This window comes from Salmo salar, chromosome ssa13 (assembly GCF_905237065.1).
Source record: "Salmo salar chromosome ssa13, Ssal_v3.1, whole genome shotgun sequence".
In the NCBI taxonomy this organism is placed as follows: domain Eukaryota; kingdom Metazoa; phylum Chordata; class Actinopteri; order Salmoniformes; family Salmonidae; genus Salmo; species Salmo salar.
The window spans coordinates 10,623,440-10,632,120 of record NC_059454.1 but is presented as its reverse complement, the minus strand read 5'-3'; positions in this window follow the sequence as shown (position 1 = coordinate 10,632,120).

Below are 8,681 nucleotides of genomic sequence, written 5' to 3'. Positions count from 1 at the left end.
ATCATTTTATTTAGGATACCATCAACACCACAGGCCTATTTTGTCCTGTTATTTATTCAATGTCATTTGAGAATCCAGTGGGTTCTGGTAGTCTTTAATAGTTGATTCTAAGATTTGTATTGATCATGTATATGTTTTTGATGTTTGTTCTTTGTTATAGAGCCCAAAAAATTTCACAAGTGGTAAATCCACATATCCATTTTGGATAGATAACTCTTTGTGTTGTTGTTTGTTTAGTGTGTTAAAATGATCCCAGAAGTGGTTAGAGTCTATGGATTCCTCAATTACATTGAGCTGATTTCTGACGTGCTGTACCTTCTTTTTCCGTAGTGTATTTCTGTATTGTTTTAGTGATTCACCATAGTGAAGGTGTAGACTCTGGTTTTCTGGGTCTCTATGTTTTTGGTTGGACAGGTTTCTCAATTTCTTTCTTAGGTTTTTGCATTCTTAATCAAACCATTTGTCATTGTTGTTCATTTTCTTAGGTTGTCTGCTTGACATGATTATTTGATAGGGGTCTCTCTCTCTCTCTCTCTCTCTCTCTCTCTCTCTCTCTCTCTCTCTCTCTCTCTCTCTCACTCTCTGCAAGCGGATTAGTGCTAGATATAAATTCCAGGACCACTCATTATCTTCAAACTGACCTCATTATTTTCAGACTACATCAGACTGACCTTATTAGCTCAATGATGAGGATTTCTTCTCTCTTCTCGCCTTAGAAAACACTTTAAATGTAATAGACATAGCCTGGCTCATTGGTTTCTTTGTCATGGTCTGCATAGTAATCAATGTGTAGCTTAGAGCCTGCATAAGAAATGATGACTCATCTCTCTAGAAACTAAGTGCACTGAACGTTCTGAAACCATAAAACCATTTGCATATACTTGTCTTCTAAACTCATGAAGTAGTTGGAGTCGTTTCATGGTTATTTTCTCTCTGTAAACTTATAAAAATGATCCCTTAAGTACAAAACTAAGAGTGACTAATGTATAGGCAACTATCCAAACAATTTCCCTCAGAAACATGCCACTCTTAGAAGCATGAATCTGCTTATTTCTCCAAAGCTCTCCAAAGCTAGGATCAACGGAGATACTCAAGTTTTTTAATCTTGTATCTCTTGACACATTCATGACAATAGTCATGGCCTCTAAACCTTCAAGCTGCATATTGGACCCTATTCCAACTAAACTACTGAAAGAGCTACTTCCTGTGTTGAACATAATAAATGGCTCCCTATCCTCCGGATGTGAACCAAACTCACTAAAAGTGGCAGTAATAAAGCCTTTCTTGAAAAAGCCAAACCTTGACCCAGAAAATGTAAAAAACTATCCAATTCCACTCAATAAAAATTAAAAAAGCAGCTGCGCATCCACTACCTGCATTCGTGAAGACAAATAATATATACAAAACGCCTCAGTCTGGTTTAAACCCCATCATAGCACCGAGACTGCACTCGTGAAGGTGGTAAATTACCTTTTAATGGCATCTGTCCTCGTGCTCCTAGACTTTAGTGTGGCTTTTGACACCATCGATCACCATATTCTTTTGGAGAGATTGGACACCCTAATTGGTCTACACCAGGCCTGGGCAATTATTTTCCATGGAGGGTCAAATTAGAATATATTTTTGCCATCACGGGCCAGAATCATATTCCAGGATTATACATCACGTGTATGACTGGGTTGACAGATATATCTACTGTAAATCACGCCCAGATATGCTACTTATTTTACTTTTTTAACATGCACAGAAATAAACCACATTCATGTTCTCCTTTTCATTATTAAACATGCAATGAACTTCACGGATGGAAAAGTACACTGTGCATTCAGCACCACGGACAGAACTCTTGTTAACAGGTATGCACAAAATCACAAAGAGAGAGAGCTCAACATTACAATTAAACTACTCAATCAGTGTGAGGACTGAAGTCTCTGATGGGTGTTGACTAGAGCAGTGAAGTCAGGTATAGTTCCTGACGTCGCTATGCACAGGATTGCTGAGTGGTGAACCTTGTCAGTGACATTGTTTTGAATAGTTCTCCAATCACTGCATCAGACTGAAGATCGATGAGCTCAAGTTGCAGGTCAGTGGGAGCGTTATCCACATTGAAGGTGAAAGGAGACGAAACCAACAGCATATCATTTTCCAACACTTTCAAATCCTCAAAACGACGAGAAAACTCACTGTTCAAAGCACGCAGCAGCGATGGATACTTCTCCCGCTGGTCATCTGATAGGGAACAAACTAGTAGTGTCGGAAGGTGGGTGAGATTGTTGGCTTCTGCTTGGCGGGTCAAGAGGAGTAATTTTCCCTTGAAGGTTTTGACAAGGCTGTACATCTGATGTGCTTAAAGGCCCTTCACTTGTAGTTTAGAATTCAGTTCATTCATGAGGGCCATGATGCCCATGGTGAAGGCAAGCCCTGATACCTCAATAAAGAAATATTTTGATGTCCACTCTTTCTGGGACACCCTACATTCATTGTCTAGTTTCCTTTTCTTTGAAATATTTTTAAAACTCATTTTTAGTCAATGCCCATCAGAGACTTCACTCCTCACACTGATTGAGTAGTTTAAATGTAATGTTGAGCTCTCTCTTGTGTTTTTGTGCATACCTGTTAAACAAGAGTTAACGGCCCCCGGGCCAGCCTTTGCCCAGGCCTGGTCTACACGGACAAGTTTTTGCCTGGTTTAGATCTTATCTTTCGGAAAGATATCAGTTTGTCTTTGCAAATGGTTTGTCATCTGACAAATCAATTGTAAGTTAAACTGTTCCTCAAGGTTCCATTTTAGGACCACTTAATGGCCATGTACTCTTATAATCTCCACCCGGCACAGCCAGAAGACTGGTGACCCCTCAGAGCCTGGTTCCTCTCTAGGTTTCTTCCTAGGTTCCCTACCTTTCTAGGGAGTTTTTCCTCGACACAGTGCTTCTACATCTGCGTTGCTTGCTGTATGGGGTTTTAGGCTGCTTTTCTGTATAGCAATTTGTTTTTATCTGCTGATTTAAAAAGGGGTTTATAAATACATTTGATTAATTGATTGATTTAGTGCCTTACCCCCTGTGGGATTATTACAGTTAAAGTATATATCGTTAGCAGCTCATTGTCTGTCTTCCAGCCTGTCTGTATAAAAATACTAACAGCTCATTGTCTGTCTTCCAGCCTGTCTGTATAAACATTAACAGCTCATTGTCTGTCTTCCAGCCTGTCTGTGTAAATACTAACAGCTCATTGTCTGTCTTCCATTCTGTCTGTATAATTATTAACTTTAAACTAGAGAGGAGAGTAGTGGCCATCTATATATCCAGCTGCTGTTCTCTTATCCCCCGGGTAGGAACGTAATTATTCAAAGAATCACTTCTCAGCAAAATGGTACGTAGATGCTTTATCAAAATCTGACAACAGTTCTGTCATTAGCAGCTCGTTGTTGGTGTTATAGAGAATAGTGGCACTTCCTTGTATGTTCTTTCTACAGTATATCCAAATGCCGTCTTCCCCCAGATTCAAAGGTAACTATTTAAGAAACTCCCCCATCTACAAAATAGTACCTAGATGTGAACTCAGCAACAACAAAAAAAGAAACGGCCTATCACTGTCAACTGCGTTTATTTTCAGCAAATGTAACTTGTGTAAATATTTGTATGAACATAACTAGATTCAACAACTGAGACATAAACTGAACAAGTTCCACAGACATGTGACTAACAGAAATTGAATAATGTGTCCCTGAACAAAAGGGGGGGGTCAAAATCTAAAGTAACAGTCAGTATCTGGTGTGGCCACCAGCTGCATTAAGTACTGCAATGCATCTCCTCCTAATAGACTGCACCAGATTTGCCAGTTCTTGCTGTGAGATGTTACTCCACTCTTCCACCAAGGCACCTGCAAGTTCCCAGACATTTCTGGGGAGAATGGCCCTAGACCTCAACCTCCGATCCAACAGGTCCCAGATGTGCTCAATGGGATTGAGATCCGGGCTCTTCGCTGGCTATGGCAGAACACTGACATTCCTGACTTGCAGGAAATCACACACAGAACACGCAGTATGGCTGGTGGCATTGTCATGCTGGAGGGAGGGTAACACATGAGGGAGGAGGATGTCTTCCCTGTAACACACAGCGTTGAGATTGCCTGCAATGACAACAAGCTCAGTCAGATGATGCTGTGACACACCGCCCCAGACCATGACGGACTCTCCACCTCCAAATCGATCCCGCTCCAGAGTACAGGCCTCGGTGTAACGCTCATTCCTTCGACGATAAACGTGAATCCGACCATCACCCCTGGTGAGACAAAACCGCGACTCATCAGTGAAGAGCACTTTTTGCCAGTCTTGTCTGGTCCAGCGACGGTGGGTTTGTGCCCATAGGCGACGTTGTTGCCGGTGATGTCTGGTGAGGACCTGCCTTACAACAGGCCTACAAGCCCTCAGTCCAGCCTCTCTCAGCCTATTGCGGACAGTCTGAGCACTGGTGGAGGGATTGTGCGTTCCTGGTGTAACTCGGGCAGTTGTTGTTGCCATGCTGTACCTGTCCTGCAGGTGTGATGTTTGGATGTACCGATCCTGTGCAGGTGTTGTTACACGTGGTCTGCCACTGCGAGGACGATCAGCTGTCCATCCTGTCTCCCTGTAGCGCTGTCTTAGGAATCTCACAGTATGGACATTGCAATTTATTGCCCTGGCCACATCTGCAGTCCTCATGCCTCCTTGCAGCGTGCCTAAGGCACATTCACACAGATGAGCTGGGACCCTGGAAATCTTTCTTTTGGTGTTTTTCAGAGTCAGTAGAAAGGCCTCTTTAGTGTCCTAAGTTTTCATAACTGTTACCTTAATTGCCTACCGTCTGTAAGCTGTTAGTGTCTTAACGACCGTTCCACAGGTGCATGTTCATTAATTGTTTATGGTTCATTGAACAAGCATGGGAAACATTGTTTAAACCCTTCACAATGAAGATCTGTGAAGTTATTTGGATTTTTACGAATTATCTTTGAAAGACAGGGTCCGGAAAAAGGAACGTTTCTTTTTTTGCTGAGTTTATTATTAATCTGGTACAGTACCTTAAACAAGCCTCCTCTTCACATCGACCCCCCCCCTGCCCTTCTAGCTCTGACTCTCCTGATAACTACGTTATTGAGGATAAATGTACTTTCTATGCCTGTGATATTTGGTTCTCACCTAGCTATCTTAAGATGAATGCACTAATTGCAAGTCGCTCTGGATAAAAGTGTCTGCTAATTGACTAAAATGTAAAATATAAATGTACTGTGACAGTTTGTCATTAGCAGTTCATTGTGTATATACTGTACTTGTACATGGCAATTACTTTTTCCTGTCCCCCCAGGTTGGAAGGTAACCATCCAAAGAATCCCCATCAGAAAAAAATGGTAACTAGATGATTTCTAAACATTTAAATAATAGCTATATGTCATTAGCAACATATGTTCTTCTGTTCAGACTGTAGAGGACAGTATTGTATGGTCTATTACATTTCCAACGGTCTCTCTCTCCCTCCGTGTGGTAAAGGTAACTATCCGTCAGCAAAACGGTACCTAGATGTTTTAACGATGTATGACAGTTATATATGTCATCAGCAGCTCTGTGTCTCTTTATATAACTGTTAAAACAGCAGAGGAGTGTAACGGCTCTACTTTCTCTAGCCTTTTCTACTTCCAGCTGCTGTTTTCCTTCCCCCAGGTGGCCAGCTTGGTTCGTCAGCAATGCATGTCATTAAAGCTGCTGAGAAAAACACATTTCAAGGGGAACGCTCACTATGAGGGTCGAGGGAACACAGAGAAGTGTTGTGATTGGACAATAGGATCCCAGCAGGAAGCTATACAGTAGAAACTACACATTAATCTGAAAATTCCTGAAATGAAAGCCTAAAGATTTAATGAGAATGGGATATACTGTAGATGGTTGATTTTAAGGGGGATAGCTACTGTTTTCCTTTTGGAACCCAGCATCTCCTCTAAAGACTACCATTTACCAAGGATAACAAACCAACTCTTATTGGAGCAGCATTTAGCAGGTCTGTGTATGGGTTGGGAGACCCAGGTTTGAAGCCCCCTGTGGTCATTTGCTAAAATTGCTGTACTATCAAATAAAAAACCCTCTTACATTCAACAATCATTATTTCATTAATCTTCAGTCACTTTATTAAGGCAATCCATTACAAAGCATTTCACAAACCACAGAAATGACAATAATTATGTCCAATGTCTGGTTTGGAAAAGTATTCTTTATCATCAGCATGCAAACCAGAGACCAAGAGGAGGTACGCACTGTAAAGAATAGATATACAATGACATAGAATGAGAATGTCATTCTATTTCTATGCTGTAAACACCCTAGGTCAAGGTATAAATAGTGACCAGGAGAAGCAAACACATGACCGATCTAAGGAACAAAATATGAGGGAAAAACATGAATGCAACATGCTACGTGACTGCTGTTTCTACTGTAGATACAGTATCATCCTCACCATCATCATCATCATTATACACAACAAATGGCTCACTCAGGGAGTTCCTGCCTATCACAGGCCATGAGTAAGGTAAGTTGAGGAGCAGGGACCACCAAACATGTTGCCATTTTGGCACAAACATGCACATTATCTAAGAGGTTCATTTCAAACGGAACATCTTTTGGATACCAGGTCGTCTTCATGTGGGGCTTATGTTAAAAGTTCAGACTCCAGTGGAGACAGCTTTAAAAGTTATTTTGAAACGCATAATCTCTCTCAATTGCTTTGCTAACCCTACACAAAAATATTTTAACAAAATTGTATAAAAAATAACAGTAAACGCTCACTTTCATTAATTAACTACTATTAGACATGTATTTTCTAATCACAGTGTCTATGTACATGGGGGGAATATAAACAACCTTCACTATAAGTGAACAGATTCAAAACAAACTTTTCATAAAGATAACATCCTTTCTTTAGTATGAGTATTTTCTCATACCTTGAGGCAATGTAAATATACAGGTGGGATCTTAATTTGATCGCCCTGTTGCAGGAGAACGTTTGAGGTTTAAAAAGGCTTCTGAAGTCAGTAATTTCCACTTTGAAATTTCAGACTTGATGAAAAATGTATCATCCCCTAGAAATATATTATAATCCACATATTAATTCACATTTCCTGTTGCTGCATGATTATTTTCTTGCAGTAGCAAACTGGCTCAAATTAAGATCCTACATCTGATTAAATTGTAAACAAGTGCTGACTTTTTTGTCATACATGCAGTATACTGTCACTACATTTGTAAAATAGATTTGATGCGTGCATTGTTCTCATTCAATACGAAAGTGTAATAGCAAACTCTAAGGAACATACACTAAGTCTGTTGTTGCAGATGCAATGATAATACTTAGTAAATCTTTTTTTTGTTCAGTTGGCTATACTGTACATATGAAACAGTTATCATTCTAGGCATTAGGAATCATATGTTCAATAATAAAATATGGGAAGGGAACTGTTGCTAACAAAATAAAATAAGTGAAATCTAATCTGGATATGCAAGAGTTTCGATACTATAGGCACATTTGGATAGAGATATTGGATTATTGTGATCTATCTGTGAGTAAATAATGGGCTTGCTGAACGCACCACTTAGGGCGTACTGTATATTGTAGGACTGCATTGGCATGGTGGCAATTTCATGTTTGTTTTAAACACGGCAATTAAGAAACTAAACACGTCGTTCTACTGTGGAAAAGACAATAATGTAGACATATTATCCTTCTGGTGTGTCCTGTCTACGGGTCTGAAAAGACAGAGACAGTGCTGCTCCGCTGTGTGCTCAGGAAACTATTCCTTCAAAATGGCAATATGGCAAGAACATAAATATGACAATACATCAACAACTTAAACATGGCTAGATATAACAATGGTAATATGGCAAGAACTTAAATATAAGAATGCATCAACAACTTAAACATGACTAGATATAACAGGGCGGCAGGTAGCCTAGCAGTTAAGGGCGTTGGGCCAGTAACCAAAAGGTCACTGGAATCGAATCCCCAAGCCGACTAGGTGAAAAAGCAGTCAATGTGCCCTTGAGTAAGGCACTTAACCCTAATTGCTCTTGAGCGTCTGGTAAATGACTAAAATGTAAAATGTGTTTTGGAACAACGCACACACGATGAGTAACCTTGTCTGAAACTTGGAGACTTGTGTTGGCTACTTAAGCTAACTGCTTTATCTCAGCGGGCTAACACAGTCTTGTGGTGTGTAGGAAACCCGGATTCAAACCCCAGTCGGTCACATATACATCATCAACTTAAATTAAAGATGGCAATACATCCCTGGCAACAAGTTTGAAATCTATCAGTAGTCCAGATGAAGTGAGTAAAATAGATTGTACAGTCGTGGCCAAAATTTTTGAGACTTGAGACAATTAATTGCAAAGTCCCTCTTGCCATGCAAATGAACTGAATCCCCCAAAAACATTTCCACTGCATTTCAGCCCTGCCACAAAAGGACCAGCTGACATCATGTCAGTGATTCTTTTGTTAACACAGGTGTGAGTGTTGACGAGGACAAGGCTGGAGATCACTCTGTCATGCTGATTGAGTTCGAATAACAGACTGGAAGCTTCAAAAGGTGGGTGGTGCTTGGAATCATTGTTCTTCGTCTATCAATTATGGTTACCTGCAAGGAAACACGTGCCGTCATCA